This window comes from Scylla paramamosain, unplaced genomic scaffold (assembly GCF_035594125.1).
Source record: "Scylla paramamosain isolate STU-SP2022 unplaced genomic scaffold, ASM3559412v1 Contig137, whole genome shotgun sequence".
NCBI lineage: Eukaryota > Metazoa > Arthropoda > Malacostraca > Decapoda > Portunidae > Scylla > Scylla paramamosain.
In genome coordinates, this window is record NW_026973802.1 from 7,501 (window position 1) to 31,743 (window position 24,243).

General features: G+C 40.0%; 1 long non-coding RNA gene across 1 annotated transcript; it reads left to right on the forward strand.

Annotated features, from left to right (window-relative positions):
- The first annotated feature begins 6,312 nt into the window (after positions 1-6,312).
- On the forward strand, positions 6,313-23,870 carry LOC135099500 (uncharacterized). Its single transcript, XR_010268045.1, has 3 exons — positions 6,313-6,441; positions 20,645-20,775; positions 21,277-23,870. It is a non-coding gene; the product is annotated as an uncharacterized LOC135099500 (long non-coding RNA).
- The last annotated feature ends 373 nt before the right edge of the window (positions 23,871-24,243 follow it).

Below are 24,243 nucleotides of genomic sequence, written 5' to 3' on the forward strand. Positions count from 1 at the left end.
GTTTATTGATAGCACAGGTGAGAACAAGGAAATTACTCTTTACTGTCTGGGTTTTGTATTTCAATAAGTAATGTTCCTTCTGTGTGATTGTTACTGAGTTATTTGTGTGTTTACCTTTCATCTCACCTGCCTTACCTGTGTGTGTTCACTCCTTAGGTGAGAAAGTTATTAGTCTTGGTTCTCCTTTAGTGGCGATGGAAAATATTAATTACCTTGTTCTTGTAATATTATTTAGTTCAGGTGTTGTATCTACCCGTAGTGTTTATCTCTCATTTACCTTCGCATGTTAATTGCACAGGTGAGACTGATTCTTCTTGTCTCTCTCGCTCTTGGTAGTGTTGCTAGGAAAGTAATCACCTTGTTGTTTTTGTTGTTGTTGTTGTTGTTGTTGTTGTTGTTGTTGTTGTTGTTGTTTTTTTTGTTGTTGTAGTTGTTATTATTATTATTATCATTATTATTATTGTTATTATTATTATTATTATTATTATTATTATTATTATCATTTTTATTATTATTATTATTATTATTATTATTATTATCATTATTATTATTATTATTATTATTATTACCATTATTATTATTATTTAGTTGTTGTGTGTAAATATTTACCTTTGATGTATCGTGCCGTACCTGTGTGTACTAATTGTTTAGACGAGAAAGTGATCATAAATTGTTCTCATTTTGTAATTTTGCTGAAATAGTAATCATCTTATTTTTGTGTTATTATTTTGTTTTGGTGTTTATCTGTTTACCTTTGACATTTACCTGCTCTGCCTGTGGACATTAATTTCTCAGATTGTTGTTGAAAAGTAATCTCTTTGTTTTGCATCATTATTATTTAGTCATCATGCTTATCTGTTTGCCTTTAATATTTACCAGTCCTTCCTGTGTACATTAACTTCTCGGTGGGGACAAAACAATCATTCCTGACTCTGTAGTGTAGACAGGAACAAAAGTCAATCATCCTCCTTTATGTAATAATTTTCCTTTCTTATGTCTATGCATCAACCTTTTTTTTTCTCTCTCTCTCTCTCTCATGCTAACTCATTTTTCTACATTTTTATTTATTTTTGTTTATTTCCTCCTTGTCTAACAACATAATTTGTAATTCCCTTTTGTGTAATAACTTCCTTTCTTTATTTATGCATCTACTTTGTTTTTTCCTTTTTAAGCTTCTTTTTCCTTTCTTTTTCTTTCTCCAGTAAAATAATTAATAATACTCCTTTGTATAAGCTTTCTTTTGTTGTCTATGTACCAACAACTGTTTTTTTTTCTTCTTTTATCCTCATTTTTTCCTTCTTTTTTTCTTTTTCTTTCCTCTTCTTTTAACATTTTATTGCTCTTCTCTGTTTAGGTGTTTGTGTCCCTCGTTCCCTGTGCTTGTGTCATACATCAGGCGAGGACAGGATGGCTACAAGTATTCTTTATCCTCATTTGTACTGTAACGAAGTTCAGATTTTCTTTTCTTGTACCTTTGTTAACACTTTACTGCCAATGACAATGTGACACTTACTACTTCATCTCTCCATAGACTAACATTTTCTAACCTTTTTTTGCGACCTCAGCACCCCTTGCGTCTAGTCTGGACACTCCCGCGCCCGTTAATTCTAATATCTGGTTGTATTAACTACAGTTGTATTAACAGTTGAAAATGAGGCTAACTTCATCAAATATAAAAGTACACTCCCGATAGTTTGGTGTGCCTTGCAAGGAGCGTTTACATTGTACCGCCTTACAATATACGCAGCATTTTTCAGTACCCCCTAAAATTGATCTCAGCACCACATGTTCAGAAACACACACTGCCCTTTACGATTCTGACTGGGCCACTAAAACATTTGAGACTCGATCACTCCTGTTGATGTCACTTCGCGCTTTGAAATCACACACTGCGCTTACACTAGACCCTTTGATCTACTTGTCACCGCCACGAACGAATGGAAATGTGTAGCAATCTGAGAGAATAATTTCAAAAGACGTAAACAATGAGGTGCTTGGAACCTCCCGGGGCCTGCTGTTCTATTTCGGCTCTGTGTGTTATTTATCTAAGGTAACCCAAGTGAAGTGAAACGTGTGTCATTAACAGTCAAGAGGCCAAATTGGAGCCATTCAGTGGTTTAGTAGCTCAGGGGGAGAGAAAATGAAACCAGGCAAAGTTTAGACAACAGAAATACTTTTTTTGACGGCAGCAGGTGGTGCTTCGTCAGAACTTTACTTATTCTGAGGCTAAGGAGCAGAAGGAGGCGCGCAAGATACTACTCCAGAAAATATGATGATGAGGAAAATGAAGTTAGACATTGAGGAGAAGAGGGAGAGAAAAGTCCAGAATCATGGAATAAGAAGCCGAGAGAAAGACGGAAAGAAGAGGAGACCTACAGAAAAAAATGAGGAAAGAGAAAAGAGAGGGAAAGAAGAGGAGAGGCTGAAAAAAGTCACGGTAAAGGAATAGAAGAGACGGAAAGAAGAGGAAAAATACAAAAAAAAAAAATAGGTCACAGAAAAAGAAAAAGAAGAGGATATAGAGGGAAAGAGAGAAAGAAGAGGAGAGATAGAAAAAAAGTCACAGAAAGAGAAAATAAGAAGAGAAAGAAGAAGGTAGGGAAAGAATAGTCATTTCTACTACCAGTCTGTCAATTCTCCATTCAGTACTACCTCTCTCTCTCTCTCTCTCTCTCTCTCTCTCTCTCTCTCTCTCTCTCTCTCTCTCTCTCTCTCTCTCTCTCTGCATTACAAATCTTCTACTTATAATTTACTTTCTGTTTACTTGCTAATATATTTCCCATGCACAATATAACCTCTAATCTTTAACTGCATGCTTATCATTTTCATCTCCTCCACACTCTCATCACTATCTCTTTGTATTAACTTCCACAGGTAGACTCTATGTATTACTTATTTGTCTCTTCCTATTGCTCGCTTCTTCATTTTTACCTGCGGCCTAATTAATTACTAGAGCCAGACTCAGGTGGCCTCCCTTACCTGTTTTATTAGTTGATTCATTGTACAGCTTCTTCTGTTTGTATATCTTGTTGTGTGTGTGTGTGTGTGTGTGTGTGTGTGTGTGTGTGTGTGTGTGTGGATGGGTGGCTGGGTGGGTGTAAGGGTTTAGTGCCTCTCTCTCTCTCTCTCTCTCTCTCTCTCTCTCTCTCTCTCTCTCTCTCTCTCTCTCTCTCTCTCTCTCTCTCTCTCTCTCTCTCTCTCTTCCTTCCATACCCTTCTTTTCTTTTCTTTCTGTCTCTTTCTTTCCAACTTTTCTTTCTATTTGTTCCTTTCTGTTTGTGTTTCTTTCTTTCTCTCTTTTCCTCCCTCTTTTCTTTGCCCTAACCATATATTTATCCTTTCTTTTCTCCCTCCTTTCCTCCCTCCCTTCCTCTCTTACTCCCTCCTTCATCTACATAATTAAATAAGGAAGGAAAGAGAGAGAGAGAGGAATGGAGTGAAGGAAGGTAGGAAGGAATAAGGGAAGTGGTGTGGGGGAGGAGGGAAGGAGGAAGGAAGGAAGGGAGAGAAGTTGGAGGAGGGAAGAAAATGGAAAGCAAGGAATGGGATGAAGGAAAGGAATGAGACAACTAGGGAAAGAAGGAAGGAAGGAAGAAAGGAAGGAAGGAAGGAAGGAAGGAGGAGGGGAGAGATGGAAGGGAAGAGAAGAAGAAACTGGTGAGAGAGAGAGAGAGAGAGAGAGAGAGAGAGAGAGAGAGAGAGAGAGAGATAACTTTAATGCATAATCATAAAGTTGACACATGTAAACAGCTTCTCTCACCACACACGCACACACACACACACACACACACACACACACTCACACTCACACACACTCACACACACACACACACAGACACACACACACACACACACACACACACACACACACACACACACACACACACACACACACACACACACACACACACACACACACACACACACACACACACACACACACACACACACACACACACACACACACACACACTTCATGCTCTGGCTTATTTCCAGAGAGAGAGAGAGAGAGAGAGAGAGAGAGAGAGATTTTAGAAAAGTGTTAACTTTTTAGTCCTTCTGTTTTTTACTTGTTGTGTTCTCCTCCTCCTCCTTCTCCTCCTCCTCCTCCTCCTCCTCCTCCTCCTCCTCCTCCTCCTCCTCCTCCTCTTTCTCATTCACCTCTGGGGTTTCCCATCATCCTACGCAACCCTCCTCCTCCTCCTCCTTGTGCTCAATCACCTCTTTTCTCATCGTTTCCTGATCTCTTCTACGTACAAGTCCCTCCTCCTCTTCCTCCTCCTCCTGCTCCTCCTCCTCCTCCTGCTGCCTGGCTTCCATGACGGGTACATGAGATCGTGTGGTTCCTGCGGTGGCCACAAATTGCCTCTTTAAGGACAAAGTGTTCCTCGCTGGCAGTCTTTCCCTTGTACTCTTCCTCTGCGTTCCTTGCGTATTCCCTTGTATTGTTTTTTTTTTTTTTTCTGTGTGGTTTATATATTTGTTTGTAGTTTGTGCTAGTTTTTTTTTCTTAATTGTCTTCTGTGTTCTATTTTCCTTTTATTGTGTTGATTTTTTGTTATTCTTTTGTATTACTGATTGTTTTCTTGTATTTTTTTTTGTCTTATTTTACGTTTCTTTCATTTCTTTATTTTTTTTGTCTACCTGTTTTTATTATTAATCCCTATGTTATTATGTTCATGAAGTAGGATTACTGTGGTTTCTTTAAAGTTCAGTAAAATACTCGTGTACAACTTTGCATTAACTTAAAAAAAAAAAGATTCAACAGAGGCGATGGAGTTTTAGTGTTTACTTAAGCGTGCCTGTGTATAACGTGCAAAGCCAACACTCAAGGAAAGACAACTTACCAACATAAGGAAATAAGAGAAGCTGCAAGAAATCATCAGTTTTACTTGTGGCAGTCTCTGTATAAAACATTCTTACCTGCATCCACCTCATCCATAAATTTGTGTGGTTTTCTTTCATCCTTAACAACCTGATTACTGAGTCCATTACAGTCATCCACCATTGTTGTTGAGATGCAGTGCCTTCTTATCTCTTTCAAATGTACCTGCATGAAGCTTGAACACACTATTTCTCTTCCTGTCCTTATTATTGACCCTAAGGATTTTGTTTGTCACTCATGTTATATTCCATTCATCCGTTACTGATTACTGTCCTTGAGAATTCATTTCTGCCTATCTCTTTCAAAAACCAAACTTTATCAAGCTTAAATCCATTATTTCTCGCCCTGTTCTGATTACTTAGCCGGAGCAGTATGTTTGTGACACTCGTTATCTGCAACACAAATAGTAAAACATTATACTGTACTCGGTTTAATTTTCGCTTAGTAGAATTGCCCACCAACGTTACTTTGTTATTAGCAGTCAAAGATTTAGAGGCCTAAGAGGATTGGTGGTGCAGTGGTTAGCGCGCCCGACACACAATACTAGGGTCCGGGGTTCGAATCTCCGGCTTGGTGAAGACAATTTGGACGTAAGCCAAGGAGTTGTGACCTTGCACCCTGCCAGTATTGCCGAGACGCCCTGAGCCAGAGGGGCGTGGTGGATGGATTACCTCCTCCCCTTCCTCTAACAGCGGGGGAGGAACTTGTCTGGCGTGGAAACAGGTTAATTTTCTAGGTTAGTTTTTTTTTTTAGAATGATTTTATTTCTTAGGTAGTTTGTTAGGATAAGCTGGAGTTCTTAATTAGCTTGTTAGAATTAGTTTATCTTGTTGGAATTCATTGATTTGTTAGTCAGCTTGTTAGAATTTGTTTATTTCTTAGTTACCTCGTTGGAATTAATTGATTTCTTAGCTTGTTAGAGTTAGTTCATTTCTCAATTAGCTTGTTAGAATTTGTTGATTTCTTAGTTAGCTTGTTAGGAATAGTTCTCAAACAGACGAGGAAATGTCTCCTGCTGATGTATTCCTTCATGATTTGGTCCAGCCTCGTCACTCCTTGAGAAAATTATAGCATCTTCTAGCCCCATCCTGATTATTGACCATATAGAATCTTGTCTACATCACCGTGTTGTCTCCCACTTGCACACCTCCATCAGAACCACAGGAACATAACGCGACAAAATATGGGTTGGTGCATGAAGTGATGAGGCCTACAAGTGGCAGTCCCTGTAGAAAACCTACCTCTCCTGATTACTAATCCTGAATATTTTGTTTGTCACCTTGTTATATCCCTTATGCCACTTGAACACCTCCATCATCACCACTCGTACACCTTTCCTCTGGTTGCCATCTCCCTTATGCCACTCAAACATCTCCATCAGCTTCACTCTTGACCTACATGTACCTTCCCTCTGTTCTCTGCAGCCCTTTTGGTGTTCCACGTGCCGAGCGATCCGGGGAGAAGGTGACTCAGGGCATCTCGGCGCTGCTCTCCATGACTGTCTTCCTCATGACCATCAGAGTCCCTGCCGCCAGCTGAGGAGACACCGCTCGTCAGTGAGTACTACGCCTCGCCTCTCACTGCCCTCCCTGTACTGTGCCTTACAATATACTGCCTTTCTTGTACTGTGCCTTATAATACACAGCTCCTCTTAGTAATGTGCCTCACAATGTACTGGCCTTAGTAATGCGCCTCACGATACACTGCCCTCCCTGTACTGTGCCTTACAATATTGACTTTCTTGTACTGCGCTTTACCATATATTGTTCTACCACCTTGGTCTCGTGGGACTCAACTTAATATTGGTACAAGTTAACCTGATATGATCTGACTTTTACTGCTACTTTTGTTGTTACTGGTGGTGGTGGTGGTGGTGGTGGTGGTGGTGGTGTTGTTGATGGTGGTGCGACTACTACTACTACTACTACTACTACTACTACTACTCACCACCATTACCACCACCACAACTGCAACAACCAGCCCAGTAAAAACACCACAATCCCACCATTAACAACAACAACAATAACAACAACACCAGCAACAACACTAATCTAACATAACCCAGTCATTCCTATCAAACAAAGTAGGTATTGACAAGACCAGGCTCATCCATCAGGGTTCAGCGAGGACTCTGTAAAATCACCCCTCGTCTGTCTCTACTTTTCTCACTACGGGAATAAGCACAGAGAAAAGGCGTTGCTACCACCTCGCCCCTTCCCCTTTAGTGGCCTTTCACAACATGCTGGGAATGTAGAGACACGTACTGTGCTGGCGAGCTGGAAAGTAATAATAATGCACTTGTGTGAGGTTAATTTTTAGATTGATTGATAGATAGGTAGATAGATAGGTAGATAGATAGATAGATAGATAGATAGATAGATAGATAGATAGATAGATAGAGAGAGAGAGAGAGAGAGAGAGAGAGAGAGAGAGAGAGAGAGAGAGAGAGAGAGAGAGAGAGAGAGAGAGAGAGAGAGAGAGAGAGAGAGAGACTATCACTTTCCCAGTACTAACAAACATAACCAGAGAGAGAGAGAGAGAGAGAGAGAGGCTATGAAAGTCCATTTTTTATCACACCACCACAAGTCTTGCTGCCTGAAGCTGACCAATTTTGCCTCAAACTTACGTTGTAATTTGCAGTATTCTTCTTTATTACTGAGTGTCCTGTTAGCCTCCTTTATCATGTGTGTGTGTGTGTGTGTGTGTGTGTGTGTGTGTGTGTGTGTGTGTGTGTGTGTGTTCGTTTTGTTTTTTTCTGCCTGTTTTTTTTGTCTGTTTTTTTTTTTTTTTTTGTCTGTTTTTCCGTTTTTTTTTTGTTATCCTTATGTATGTTTGTGTCAATACGTGTTTGCTTGTCTGCCTGCCACTGTGTTTGTCTGACTGCCTGCCTGCGTGTCTGTCTCTCGGTCTGTTTTTTTTTTTTCATGTTTCTAGAATATTGCGTTGTTGTTGTTGTTGTTGTTGTTGTTTGTCTTGTAAGTAACGATGCCACCATAAATTCTATTAAGTTAGTCCTTAATTGTCTTATTTATTTATTATTTTCTTATTCATTCATTTATTCATTCATTCATTCATTCATTCATTCATTCATTCACGTCGGCTGCTACGTTTTGTTTTTTAATGAGTCACTTGTCTCACCCACTCAGCCAATCATATTAATCAATTACTCAAACTTATTCACGGTCATGCACTGTACATATCTATTTAGCAAGTGAATGCAGTACCTTGACCTATCATTCATTTGTTATAGTTGTTATTTAATGCCACGTGTCGCTGCTGTTACTGCTCGTGTTGTTGACAGCAATAGCGAGGACAGAGTACCAAGTTAATCCCTGCAATATTTTTTTTTCTCTTCACTGCGCGTTCATCACTTATTGCAACAATTTTTCTATTCTGCTCAAATCCTTCCTCACGTGTTGCTCTGAATCCCGTGACGTGCTGTTCATTTGTTGCTTGTATGCTGACTTGCCCTGTGTGTTCATTAGCACGGATCATTTCTGTGTGTGTGTGTGTGCGTGTGTGTGTGTGTGTGTGTGTGTGTGTGTGTGTGTGTGTGAGTTATGTAGGGCAGTGTTGTGTTGTGATAGATATGTGTTATAAGGGGGCGTGTGTTGGGTTGTGGTGTGTAGTCAGAGGGCGGGTGTTGTTTTGTGCTGTTGTGTTGTGTTTGGGCAGTGTGTTGTGTTGAGTTGTGTTGTGTGAGGGAAGTGTACTGTACTGTGTTGTATTGTGTCGTAAGAAAGCAGTATGTTGTTTTGTGTTGTGTTGTAAGGGGCTTGTATTGTGATATGTGGAGGAAGTGTGTTGTGTTTGTTTGTGTTGTGCAGCGTTGTGTTGTCCTGTATCCTGTTATGCTGCAAGAGATCAGTTTATTGTTAATGGGCACAAAAGAATTAAGGGTATTATTTTTTTCTTTTATTTTAGCTAAAGCAAGAACTATATCGGTCATTGAACTGCCGATGTATTGAACCAAATTATTTGTTTTCTTTGTCATGATACTTGACGATACTAATTATAAGCAAAGACTTCTCAAGCTAATATTTGTCCTTTATAGGGGATTTACTTAGCAGGATGAAAGCTTCCGACCAGGAGGAGGAACGGCGGGTGGAGGAATGGAAGGGGAGAGGGTGGGGGTCCAGGGGAGGGTGTGTGTGTGTGTGTGTGTGTGTGTGCCTCATGAATTGCAGGCATGAAAAAGAATGATGCACGTTATGATAATGATTATTATTCTTGTATTTGTCATTTCAGTGATTACTAATAAGAGTAACAACAATACTCAACTTACCAGGAACTTAGCAGACTCTCTCTCTCTCTCTCTCTCTCTCTCTCTCTCTCTCTCTCTCTCTCTCTCTCTCTCTCTCTCTCTCTCTCTCTCTCTCGCTCTCAGGAACGTTATTTCTATATCAAGTAAGGAAAAACAAAGGCTTGTGTCTCTTCGCCTCATAAAAGGATGATTTAAATTTCTCTCTCTCTCTCTCTCTCTCTCTCTCTCTCTCTCTCTCTCTCTCTCTCTCTCTCTCCATCAAGCTTTAACCCTATCTTGATTAATGGCTCTGAAAATTAAAGTCACCCGATTCTCACGTGGATTTCATTTCCATGCAGATATCCATGCAGATAGAGACGTGGCAGTGAGGCTGGTAGATACCTATCAGCGCCAGCATTTTTAATTGTCTCCGATTTCGTGGGGCAAAGGGGTGTCTTAGCTAAATTTGAAATCGATGTACAGGAAAAGTACAGCATGAATTGCTGCACAAGTGTATCTAAAATTAAAAACATAACCCTTAATATTAATATTCATACTTACTGGTGTATGATAAGGCTTTGTTAATTGAATTATAAGATAAAACTAAAAATAGGTAATGATTTTTTTTTTTTTTTAAGTATGAACAGTAAAAATAAAAGGATGTTGATTTCGGCTTGTGCATTTTATCTGGGAATGTTGAAAAATATCAGATATCACTGACACGTCCTGTATATGAAAGTAATCAGTGAAATAAAAAAAAAAGAACAGCACCGCTGGCGGACGTACGACGTACTTATCTTGATCATGATTCTTCAGTTAAAGAAAGCGCCGCGCGCCATTAGGAAGGAGTGTAAAGTGTAAAGAATAGCCTCTCAGTTCTGCCGATACAAAGGCCTTTACTTTGCTTTACTATATCCAGAATAGGGTATAGCTCGTTCTTTCAGTAATTTTCTTAATTCCGCTGTAGTCCATGATTGTGGCGGTGATGTATCCATTGTGCAGGGTAGTCCAGTAAGCGTGGTCCTGTGTTTTGGTTTGCTCGCTGCCCAAGTACCCGAGGATAGTGATCGTACCGCAAAAATAAAGTCTCTGATACAAAATTATATTTTCTTTACATTAAATGGATTTGCCTGTTGTTTAGTACATGAAAATGCAAGTATATATTAGTATACTTCCATTGAGGTCAGTAGAAAATTACAGATTGCCTGCCTTGATACACTTATAGGCTCTTTTAAGAATATCATCTGAAATTATGAATAGAGGCTCAAACAATGTCATGTGCTGTCAGTTATCACGAAATTAATTGACTTAAAATTCAGACGCATTACTGTGCAACGATACACCTTTGTAAGCTTGTAAAACCTTGCCCCAAAAAGTATTTATTTTCCGGCGAGAATTAAAAATTCTGGCGCTATCTGGTATCAAAACGCTCACTGCGACGTCTCTAAACATTCCTGCCTCACCTGCATTCATTACAAGGTCATGGGCAGGCGAGGAGCAAAACACTCATTGAGAATTAAGAGCAAAGAGAAAAGCTTGTTACCAGAAAATTCACACTGTAGATTTATTTTCTAGGAAGCGAGAGGTCGGAATAATTAGTCGAAGCTCAGCATGTCCGTGACTTGGTGGTTGTTGTTTGAGTGAAGTGAGTGGGTGGGAAGGGAGAGGTAATGGATTAATGATGCTTTTGTGCTGAGCGTTACGACGTGCTGGAAGTAAAAGGGTTACCATGAATAGAAGATACTAAAGAATAAGAACAGCAAAAATATATACACGACGAGAGAGAGAGAGAGAGAGAGAGAGAGAGAGAGAGAGAGAGAGAGAGAGAGAGAGAGAGAGAGAGAGAGAGAGAGAGAGAAAAGAACAAAAAAAAAAAATTCTCGAAAGTTTTCTTCCTTCTATTGTCTACTACTACTACTACTACTACTACTACTACTACTTTGCACGGTGAAGATACCGCGGCTATTTAACATTTTTGTCAGTGAGTAGGCTAGACTCTAAATATCGTGAACTAGACTGTTTTGATAAAGAGGCAAGAAACAACCTTTGCGCACTTTTTTTTTTTTTTTCAGGTTATCTTAAAAAAAATATATGTTCATTTAACAATAAACAATATATTGTCATTCAACCTTAGAGTATAACCGCAACTGCTGCCACAATATTAATTAGCCTTTAACTCACTGCTAAATCCTAATTTTCTAAATTGTTTAATATTACATGCTGAGAATTAAACTTAATAGAAACAAATATCCTTTCATCAATGGTCTGTTATATTAGTTTTAAACTACTAAATATTACATACAAAAACTCACTACAACAACAACAACAACAACAACAACAACAACAACAACAACAACAACAACTACTACTACTACTACTACTACTACTACTACTACTACTACTACTACTACTACTACTACTACTACTACTACTACTACTACTACTAATAATAATAATAATAATAATATTACTACTATTACTACTACTACTACTACTACTACTACTACTGATGATGGTGATGGTAAGTACGCTGCTTGACCTCAATACGAGCGGAGTCTCCGCAAGATGGTTTTGAATCCCGCTATTAAGCTACTAATGAAATACAATACACGCGCGTTATGCTCCCCTCTTCATACTTGACGCCTATTACCGAAACGAGATTATTTGTATTTGAGCTGCAACCTTAGCGCGAAGTGAGCAATATGTGAAGGAAGCTTAGGTGGATATATATATATATATATATATATATATATATATATATATATATATATATATATATATATATAGTATAATGCAGTACCTTTATTGCGCACCCACAATTAAAGGTTTTGGTAAATGAGCGCCAGAAGGTAGCGAAATTATTCCAAACAAAAATATTACTGACTTATCTAGGCATCTTGCTCAGAAGCCAAGGAAGGAAAGCGCAGGAATTACCCAAGATACAATGTGCAGCTATTTTTTATTTATTTATTTATTTATTTATTATTATTATTATTATTATTATTATTATTATTATTATTATTATTATTATTATTATTATTTATTTTTTTTATTGAGCATGTGCAGTAATCGTGATGCTTCGCTGGCGTGAGGGACGCAGCCGCGGGAATGGAAACCTGCCTTCTTCTTCCGTGGGGTCTCTGTAATTTCCTTCACCCAAATGATAAATGTTCATGAGTTTGGTGGGTTCAATTAATGTTTGTAATTACTGCCTTGGTGGAATGGGCCAAGAAAAAGCTGGAATGCCGCGTCTTCCTTGGCGGGTTTTGTGTGGTCGCGCCCTCGTCTCGGCGTCTTGTTTCACCTGGTTTTAATTGACTTCAGTGGAAACCGATAGAGTTACAAGAGATGTCTTCCAGATCATTGTCATTGGTGAACAAGAGCTGTACACCATCAACAGAACAGAAAAAAAAAAAAAAACTAATATTCTCAGTAGCCTCTGAAAATAATCCTTAAAAGAGAGAGAAAAAAAAAAAAATTAGGAATGCATGACTGCGTCTCAAACATCTGGTAGTGAGGAATCAGTGGTCAGTCTTATCGCGCTTGTGAAATAGTCTGCAGGAAGTGAGTGGGTGCTGCCGTTCATTCCCAACTATTATAACTCTTTAGTCATTTCACACGAGCTGGGTGGGGCGTGTCCCAGACATGTGTGGACGAGGCGCATCAATTAAGTTGCTGAGGGAGATGATTTTGTGAGGCAGCGGAAGTGTGTGGTGGTGACAAGCCGCATTTGGTGTTGGAGTGTTTTCTGAGTGTTGCCGTCTGGTCTGTAGCTGTCTAGATCAAGTTACCTGTCGGAAAGGAATGCGGAGATTTGCAGTGGTATAGTGTTCAGAAGCCGGCATGTCGCACTCCCTTTTGTGTGTTTCATTTTCCTTGAGGCCAAAGTCCCCTGGTGTTCTTACAACCTCCTTGCAAAACTTGAGAATTTATATATTTTTTATTTATTATTTTTTGTACTTTACAGTATATTAGAGGAATTAGAATTGCGGGAAAACCCTAAGCTGCTATTTTCGGGATCAGAATACAGGGCTAATTTTAGGTCACTACCAATTTTTTTGCTTTAGCCCACCCTTCTATTTCGAGCTCCTCTGTTGTTACGTATTATATACACCGTGAAAACAGACGGCGTTAAGCCGCTGACTCGGTCAGATGGTTCAAAGGAAGGGCATGTTAAGCTCTCGCAGCAAATGCCTTGATCATCTGGCTCAAGGGTCGCCGTCAGCATTCACCACCAAGGACGTGCTCCAGTCTGAGGAGTATTCCATTGTCAGCTCCCAGGACTGGCGTGGGGACAGATGCATTGAGAAGATCTATTGATATCTTATAAGTAGCAGTCTCAATCAAGCTGCATTGAGGTTAACAACGTCTGAGGAGCATTCCGTGTTCTGTGCTCAGGATATGCTTGTGGGTAGATGCTTTAAGAAAATCTATTGATATTTTAAAAGTTTAATATTCTTAGCAAGCAGCATTAAAATCAAACAAAGAGAACTTAATATTTGTATTTAATGTGGCGTAAGAAGAAGGATGACGCTGGTAAGGAATAGTTAAATTCTTGTTGGTTTCTTCTTCCTAATCAGTACCTGTAGAGAGTTTGCAGACAATGGATTTTTTTTATGTAGATGAGAGATGACCCCGCGGCGTCTGGTCACCTCTAAGGAATCGGTCTACCTGAGTGTTTGGATGACACAACCGAACACTCATGTCTGGCCAAGGTGGGCCTCGCGTTTCTCGCATGATCGTGATTGCCACATCTCATCCCCGCCGTGGAGCGTGATAGTAGTCACAGGAATCATTGTGATCAGACACTCAGACAGGTTGGGGATGGAGAGAGAGAGAGAGAGAGAGTGTGTGTGTGTGTGTGTGTGTGTGTGTGTGTGTGTGTCTTTTGAGGCGAGTTACATTTATTGTTCCCCTAAAGAAACCAAGAACGAAAATAATTAAAAAAGCTTGCTTCATGACACTTGTCTCTAATAATGATAACTGTAGTAGTAGTAATAGTAGTAGTAGTAGTAGTAGTAGTAGTAGTAGTAGTAGTAGTAGTAGTAGTAGTAGTATACCTAACAGTGCCTGATTCGTGGTACGGTAATGGACCTCGTTTCTTCTCGACTTTTTTTTTTATCAAGCTGTATCAAGCTGTACTGACAGGCAAGGTGGTTATCAAGGATGTTTCTATGACTGCATTAATAATTTAACAAGAATTCTGGCCATTCACTGAAGAAGCCACCAGTTAGAACACGACTGTTTATCTCTGTGCCCTTTGAAAATATTCTGCGTGAGAGAAGGAAGTGTTTCAGAATACGAACCAGTATCACACACACACACACACACACACACACACACACACACACACACACACACACACACTGTCGTCTCATTATTACCAGCTGAGTGTGTCTTGTGGCGGGGCTCAGAAGGAAGGGACACAAAGGGTCGTCTATAATGGAGTGAACATAAAAGCAAGTCACACAATCCCTTTCATTCCTCATAGTAATTAATTAACGCTGACAACATTTCGCACCTTTGTCTTTGTCTCACGATAAACAACAACAACCACTGATACTTTCTTGTACGTGGAAAACTATCATCACATTGTGTTGACATTTTCCTGTTTATTTCCTCGTTCTTTTTATTTATTTATTTCGTTTCCTCTTTCCTCGTCTTTTCCTTCACTTTTGTCTCGTGTTCCTATTTTTCACTTCCGTTGCTTCTTCCTTTCCTTTTCCTTGTTCCTTTTTTCCTTGTCTTTTTCTTTCTCTCATGCGTCGTGTTTCTATTGTTTATCTCCTTTGTCTCTTTTTTTTTTCTCGTTCGTACATTCTTTCCTTCTCCTGTGTCTCTTTTTTCTATTTCCCTCGTCCTTGTTTTTTTTTCTTGCTTGTGTCTTGTCTCATGTGTTTCATTGTTTTGTGTGTGTGTGTGTGTGTGTGTGTGTGTGTGTGTGTGTGTGTGTTTCTCAACCTCTCTATTTTTGTTTCTTGGTTTGTGCGTCAACAACAGTTTGCAGGAATGACTGAAGTTCGGCGTCGCAAAAGTGTTTCGTGGCTCGGTCGTGTGGAGAAAACCAAGGCTCGTGTTTTCAAACGCTGTGGAATCTCATAAACTTTCGAAACGTCAAAGGGAGAGAAAAATAAAGTCTTTCTCACGAGTGTTTTCCAAATGATGACGAAGAGTTCTTGTTACACTATCACAAAAATAATGAAAATAACATCGAAACCGCCCGGTAATTTTCATGATAGAGATTAAAACTAGTGAAGGCTGAATCGTTTGAGAATGGACCTGGTTAAGATGGCTGAGCTGGGAGAGACTTACACTATACTGGGCACCACTTGATGTTCTCGGACAGCTGGAAGAACTTGCACACTTTGTAAGTATATATGTGGTAGACACAGGAAACCGTTCATGCAGGATGGCCCACGAAGCACTGAGATGCGTAAAAGTAGCAACAATATACAGCACATACAAATCTATACAACAGGCAAAAATACACACGGCACAACACAACACAAATTATTTCCAGAGACAAAATTGTGATCATTGTCAGCCTTGTCAGTGCAGCTTCCACGGTTTTGTTGTCGCGCAGAGAATGTGGTGGCGGGAACTACGCGGCGAGGAGGAGCACGGCTGGTACTTAATGTTCTGGTGAAAGGCGACGGACGTGTTTATCCTCTTATTGTTAAAGCTTCCCTCCTTTTTCTTAGTGATGCTGGAAAGCTGCCCAGACCTGCTCCTTACAGGCTGCTTGTGGCTGTCTTCTTGTTCGTCTTTCTGTTTTTTCTTTCTTCCTTTCTGTCTGTCTGTCTGTCTGTTTGTTTGTATGTATAGGTATGTATGTATGTATCTATGTATATCTGTCTTTATGTCTGGATGTCTGTTTATTTTACCGTCCCTATATGGTTATTTCTCTCTCTCTCTCTCTCTCTCTCTCTCTCTCTCTCTCTCTCTCTCTCTCTCTCTCTCTCTCTCTCTCTCTCTCTCTCTCTCTCTCTCTCTCTCTCTCTCTCTCTCTCTCTCTCTACCACACACACACACACACACACACACACTACAAATATCACAGAGATCGACTTAAAAAAACACGTCAGGAAATCTCACGTGGAAAATGGCGGAAGTGTCTTTGGCCTGAAGGTTGCCTCACTCCAACACTCAGAGGCGATGGTACTTTCTCCCACTTCCCCTGTGATGGTTTAGGCGGCAAGAAGGAAATTTGATGGAGTTTGCACCCTGTGACCCGACATTTGTTACCTTTCAAGTCTCTTCTTCTTCCACCTAATCAAAATAATGGTTTCTAAATGCTCCTTTGAAGTGCTTTTCGTCTCATTTTGCCGATGTGTTTGTTAATTAGGTTCTCATTCATTTTCCTCTATTTTTCTTCGTGGTTTCCTTATGGCTGTAATTTTTTTCCTCTGTAATTTTCTTTACAAAGAGGCAAATAAATGCAGGGCTAGTCTTTTTTCTTGCTTTCTCTATTAACGTCATTATTTTGTTTCTATTTACAGAGGTGAATGTATTTGTCATTACTTCTCATACTTACTCAGGGCGCAGATGAACTGAGCTGCCAGTCTTTCCTTCTTAGTTTCTCTGTGCACAGGTGAATGCAGCCCTTTCTCTTTATTTTCTTACCTTATCTATGCACAGGTAAAGACAACATTCACTATTTACTTTCTTTCTTTATGGCAGTTCAATGTATGTCATTTTTGTCTCACTCTTTCTATGAATTACCTCCTCACTCGCTCTCTTATCTTACCTTCTCCAGGAACGAAGATGAGTGTTTGTCATAATGCTCACGATGGTCACTTATTTTACTTCCCAGCGTAAAGTAACCCGCTCGTTGTTTATAGGTGACAGTTGTGGCAGCGAAGGGCGAGAGTTTTATCGAGAAAGAAAGAATGAAGATTGAAGTATTTTCACAGTGTTCCAGTATCATAGCAGCGTTTTGCTTTTTATCGTAAAGTAACCCACATCGGTTTGGCGTTTATAGGTGATAATTATGACATTGAAGTGTTACTGTAGAAGAATTATAGAGAAGACGAGAGGGAAGGTTGAATGTACCAAGAATATGCACCGTATTGTAGCATTATGGCCACGTTTTGCTATCCAACGTAAAATAACCCGCGTCATTTTGGTGTTTATAGGTGATCATCATTGCATCGAGGGACACAAATAGGAGAATTATCGAGGAGACCAGAGGGAAGGTTGAAGTGTAAATATATCAAACATATTCACCGTATTCCCGCTTCAGGAGTGCGACCTGGTCACATTCAGGCAGTCATATCTCACCTAATTCCATCGACTACATGAATCTTGCGAGGAGGGGAAATTTTCACGACACACATTCTCTGTATGCATGAATTTCAATCTCCAAATTTTCATCTTCACCAGCCGCTCCAGATGTCGTGTTTCCTGAGCTGGTGACAAGTCTTAGGCCTCGCTGTCCTCTCTGACCTTGAACACCAGGAAAGGCGCTTTGCTCGTACCATGAACCGCCTTGGGTGTATTCATTACTATGTTTGTCTTGACGTTCACTTGTCTGGTGAGTTCATTCGGTTCAGCTTATTTCTTTTGGGTTCATGCAAACGTTATTTTTTTTTTTTCCCGTCCGTTTATTTATTTATTTTTTATTTATTTATTTATTTTTTTTTTTGTTTTTTTTTTGGGGTCCTATCATGCCTGTGCTGTCTTTCGATCCACTACAGAGGAGGTATTTGTGACAATCTTCTAACCGTCCAAGGCTTTACTTTGATTTTCCGTTTTTTTAATGTAAGAATGTCTTTGGTCAAGGGCAAAAAACTGTTAGAAAAAAAGCAAGATAACAGACCGTAGAGGAGACAACACAAAGACAAGCTCATAATTACCTAGAATTAACTAGTATTACTTTGCCAACAAGTATCATCTTCGCCAGGCACATCACAGAGCCGTGTGTCTCCAGCAGGAGGGCGTACATTGATTGCCACGCTCTTCATCTCACCTTAAAGCTGGGAAGTCTGAGTGTAACTCTGCTCTGTCACAATGGTGGTGTCACAGTGAAAGAGGCGACTCAAGGAAGGGATCTTGTTGCCTGTTCTCGCTGCCTCCGCCACCCATCGCACCGAATCTGTTATGCAAGTCGCTGGGATTCATTAGTGCGTTCACTGGAAATGTTAAAATCTTTTCCTGTTACCTTTTCACTTCCGGGAGGGTCGGGAAACTTTTATTTTATTTTATTTTATTTATTTATTTATTTTATTTATTTATTTATTTATTATTTGTGTTGGCCTTCTGAGGACGACTGTTGAAGCCAGGATTGATAGCACTGCTACAGGCTCGTCACTCGCCAGCATTATTCTCGATTAACGTGATAAATGTACTGATGATATTATGTTGCTGTTTATTGCAAGAAAGTCTTCCAGTGACAGTCATATTCTGAGTATGATTGCCTTTGCTCTAATGTTTGAGTTAAATACGTTTTTTCTTAATTTGTAAATACCAACGTTATCATACGAAATATAATAAATACACCAGCAAATTGTACTAACTAAAATATATATCAATGACTTGGATAGTGGAATTAGCAGTGATGTTAGTAAATTTGCGGATAACACAAAGATAGGTAGATTAATTATGTCAGAATCGGATGCCATCCCCTTGCAGGCAGAATTAGGAAGGATGAATGAACGGACGGACAGATGGTAAATGCAGCTTAATATCAACAAATGCAAAGTACTTAGCGTAGGTAGAGGAAACCCACACAGTAGGTACACAATAAACAACCAAACTCTGGTAGGTACAGGGTACGAGAAAAATTTAGGAGTTATAGTTAGCTCTGAACTCCGTCAAGGAAAACAATGCATTGAGGCCGGAAACAGAGCAAATAGGGTACTAGGATTAATTTTTAGGAGTGTTAAAAAGTAGAAGGCTGGAAGTAATATTAAAATTATACTTGGCGCTGGTCAGACCTCATCTAGACTACGCTGTGCAGTTCTGGTCCCCACATTACAGGAAAGATATAGGTCTATTAGAATCAGTACAGAGGAGAATGACTAAAAGGATACAGGGGATGAGGAGTATTCCTTACGAGGCGAAATTGAAGCTGTTAAATCTACATTCTTTAGAGAGACGTATGTTAAGAGGGGACCTGATAGAAGTCTTTAAGTGGTATAAGGGTTATAACAGGGAGAACGTAAGTAAAATTCTTAGGATCAGAAACTAGGACAGAACAAGAAATAACGGGTTCAAACTTAAAAAATTTAGGTTTAAGAAAGAGATAGGAAGAAATTGGCTCTCAAATAGAGAGGTAGATGAGTGGAATGGACTCAGTAATCATGTTGTTAGTGCTAGGACATTAGGGAGCCTTAAGAGAAGATTAGACGGGTTTATGGATGGGGATGATAGATGGAAATAGGTAGGTATATTTCATACAGGGACTGCCACGTGTAAGACTGGTCGCTTCTTGCAGCTTCCCTTATTTCTTATGTTCTTATGTTCTTAATGTAGTAATTATTGTGGAGATCGAAACTTCACTTGACTTTATTGTTTATTCATTGTTTGCAATCATTCATGAGTCTGAAAATGAAGTGAAGTTGTCAGTGGCAGGCGCAGTGATAGATATCATTATTTACTGTTAATAACCCGAGTATTGTTAAATGGCAGTGATGTTCCCTCTAAGGAATATATTTCCAAACTCTTCTACGCCACAACTCCACTACTTTCAAAGGACTCTACACAGACGAATTTATACGAGCTTTTTTACGGTTTTTTTTTATATTTATAGTGATATATTAACACAATTTCCACACCATTAACAGGAGAAACGCTTCATAATACAGCTAATCATCTTTGTAGCCTTTGAAAATAGTCGTCATGAAGTTAGGTGGGTTTTTAAGAGTGTTTTATGGTATGAGTGACAGATTAACAAGATTTCTGCATTACTGACACGATAAACTCTTGGGAACATGGTACTCATCTCTGTGGTCTTTGAAAATAGTCGTCGTGAAGTTACATTGGTTTTTAAGAGTGTTTTATATAGTGCTAGTGATAGATCAACGAGGTACATTACTGACACGAGAAACACTCTTGGGAACATGGTAGTCATATCTGTGGCCTTTGAAAATACTCGTGGTAAGAGAGTGAAGCGTTGCAGTGTGTTAACTTAGAGTTTGAATTAGTATTGCTAAGGCATGTCTTTATATTGATAATAGCATGACGTGTACTGAAACATTAATACGTAACAGGCATAAACATTTCTTACAGTGGCTAATTAATGATAACTTTTGAATCCGAAACAGGAACGTAAATGAGTCTTGCTCCTCCTCCTCTTTTTTTTTTTTTTTCTACTACTACTATTATTAACTACTATTACTACTACTACTACTACTACTACTACTACTACTACTACTACTACTACTACTACAGGGATGCTCTAAACATATTAATTACAGAGATACGCTAAATATATCCATTACATCTTAACACATCCATGTGAAGCCTGAACACAACAGTCACAGCGAGAGGTTGACTCCTCCGCCCTGATCCGACAGCCAGCCGCCGAGTTGCTGTTTACGGAATGAAGGTTTTCACCAAACGTCCCGCCTGATGGTTTTATTCCCTCGTAAAGGAGATCATCGCTCGCTGTGCCGCTTAATGCATCACCAAGCCTGTCTCGCTCAAGGTTAGAGCTGCGGAACTATCAGAATTAGGCTTACCACTTCTTAACCCTCAGTCTTTGGTTGTCTTGACTTGATCTAACCTAACATAGTAACTAGTAACTCCACTATTAAAGCCGCGGTGCATTATTGTTAGACTTCGTAATTATCAACTCAGAGTCTTTAGTTATCTATTGTGATGTTATGTAACCTGGCTAATACCTCCACTATCAAAGGTGCTGTGTGTCAGTGTTAGTCTAAGTGCTTTCTATCCTTGAATCTTGAGTACCTTGGATAGGTATAAATAGGTAGGTTTGTTTCATACAGGGACTGCCACGTGTAGGCCTGATGGCTTCTTGCAGCTTCACCTTATTTTTTTGTGCTCTTTCTTTTGTTTTAATCTTAACTCTCTCTCTCTTTCTCTCTCTCTCTCTCTCTCTCTCTCTCTCTCTCTCTCTCTCTCTCTCTCCACTAAATGAATCAAATGAAATGCACAAAAGCTGTCAAGTATTTGCCGCCCCACACAGGAATCTCCGTCAGCAGGTAGCGGCGCCTGTGGTGGGGACGCGGGGTAGAGGGAACGGCTTCAACTTTGTCCCAGCCTTTGTCGTAATTGGTTGGGTGAGTAATAGCATTATTGCCCGCTAACTGGGCCGCTGTATGACTTCATGAGATAATATGGATCCGTCACCACCACCACCACCACCACCGCTGTATGACTTCACTGGTTGGTTCACGAGGTAATATGGATCCGTCACCGCCACCACCACCACCACCACCACCGCTGTATGACTTCACTGGTTGGTTCACGAGATAATATGGATTCGTCACCGCCACCACGACCACCACCACCACCACCACCACCACCGCTGTATGACTTCACTGGTTGGTTCACGAGATAACATGGATCCGTCACCGCCACCACGACCACCACCACCACCATCACCACCACCGCTGTATGACTTCACTGGTTGGTTCACGAGATAACATGGATCCGTCACCGCCACCACCACCACCACCACCACCACCACCGCTGTATAACTTCACTGATTGGTTCACGAGATAACATGGATCCGTCACCGCCACCACCACCACCACCACCACCACCACCACCACCGCTGTATGACTTCACTGATTGGTTCACGAGATAACATGGATCCGTCACCGCCACCACCACCACCACCACCACCACCATCAATAGCGCTAGCATCGCCACTAGTGATATGCTTGTTTAGCACAGTTTTCTTCTGATTAATACGTAGACGGGGTGTTTATTAACTAAATATTAACTAAATGGATCTCGTTTGACATTTCATAGTTAATTTTATAGTCCCTAACGTGGAATAAATACACAGATGCATTTCAACAGAGATTATTTGAATTCATACTCTACATTACATGAAAGGAACCGTGCAGCTACAACGTAAGAGATCTGGAGCCATGACCCTTGAGTCCGTGACGTGAAATGAATTCCTAGATGGAACTCAGCAATTAAGAGCCTTTGATTTCATGCTTTGTAACGTTCAATATCACCCACGTGCTTGCCGGGACGGACACGCGCAGCTACAGAGTGAGGTGCTTAGCCAATAATGAACCTTTAGCTCCAAATTTGTATTTTGTTGTGTGAGATGTGATTTCGTGTTCGCTAAAGCTTAATATCATCCACGTTCTCACGATTTCCTTTTACTCTTACTTTTTTTTTCTTTTTTCATGTAGTTGCTGCTCTGGCCAAGGACAACGGAAACTGTTAAAAAAAAAATACTAAAAATGTCAAATCCTAAAAGTGTCAGTCACGTAACAAGTCGCAGAGTTAAACATTGAGACAAACAGCGAATAAAAAACCTTCCAATCCCTCACGTGAAGCTGATACGTAGACAGATTCCACTAATTAAGGTACCTGACCTCATACTCTCCAACACTCAGCATCATCAAGTGTTTACGAGGAAGGAAAGATGCAGGTGTCGTCTCCAGTGAAGAAAACGTTCCATTGCAATTTCTCTCCCTGCTGTTTCCCTTTGCTGTATCTCTGAGTGGATAATCGCCGTCCAGTGTCAGCGTTCTTTCGTGACGTCCATGTAACGTTAACTATGACCTAAGAGTAATCAACCATCCAACCAGTAGTTCCGTTTTTTTGCCTCACACACACACACACACACACACACACACACACACACACACACACACACACACACACACACACACACACACACACACACACACACACACACACACATATACAACAACAACAACAACAACAACAACAACAAGGCACGGCGCCTCAAACATTTATTCTCAGGTGTGTATCAGAAACGCTTTGCTTTCACACCACGACTATTTTCAAGGTCATAGAGATGATGACCCGGGTTTTCAAGCTTGTTTCTTCTCTTAGTAATGTAAAAGTGTTCTTAATCTGTCAGTATAACCTTAAAAACCCTTGAAACTCGTGTCACTTCATTGCGACCATTGTAAACAATAATGGTGAGAGAGCAAAGTTGCCAGGCTGTTGGGAGACAACGGGAAACCAACAACACGAACAAAACAATTTTTTTTTTACCCAATTCTTGTTTACATCCAAAACTTATGTGGTATGTGTTTTGAAAAGCAAGCGCAATTAAAAGGCGCGAAAATTGAGGATTTGAGTGTGCGGGGGGTAGGAGGGAAGGGAGAAAGGTGACGTGCCTTGCAGTACTGAGACACACACACACACACACACACACACACACACACACACAAATAGGGCAGTTAGATATTTACACACACACACACACACACACACACACACACACACACACACACACACACACACACACACGGCAATTATACACTTAAACGCGCGTGCACACACACACACAGAAACAGGACAGTTACACACACACACACACACACACACACACCACGTTATCCTTGCCGCCCAGCCCTGCCGAGTCCTGCCGAGCCCAGCCCAGCCCTGTCTCTGCTATGGTAACAGTCTCTCCCCGTCAATATTTAGCGTAAATTTCAGGATTTCCAGCAGTTTCCAGGTGTTTTCTAGACTCGGGATATATAATACTAGGAAAGGGAAGAAAGGTGAAGGGTAGAGGAAGAGTATGCAGGGTAGAAAAGGGAAGAGGTACTGAGGAAAGGAGGAAAAAAAAAAAAAAAAATTCGGCGCGGTATCATTATTCTTTCCTTTCTACTGATGGAGTTAGCATTGTTTTGATATTTGATTTATTATTAGGAAACTATAACAAGTAATGACACATAATAAAATCCAGTCTAGATGTGTTTTTGTTTGTCAAAAATAAACCGGTTCGTCATTTTATATATTTTTACATTTTTTTTTCTTAATTAGCACGCCTAGGATTGTATTGGTATTGGATTTAAGACTTAACAAATATAAGAAACATGTACCAAGTAATAATATTCAATAAAATCTAGTGTAGCGATGCGTATTTTCAAATTTAACATACATCCGTTGCTAAAAATGAAAAACTATTTTCTTTATACGACGAGCA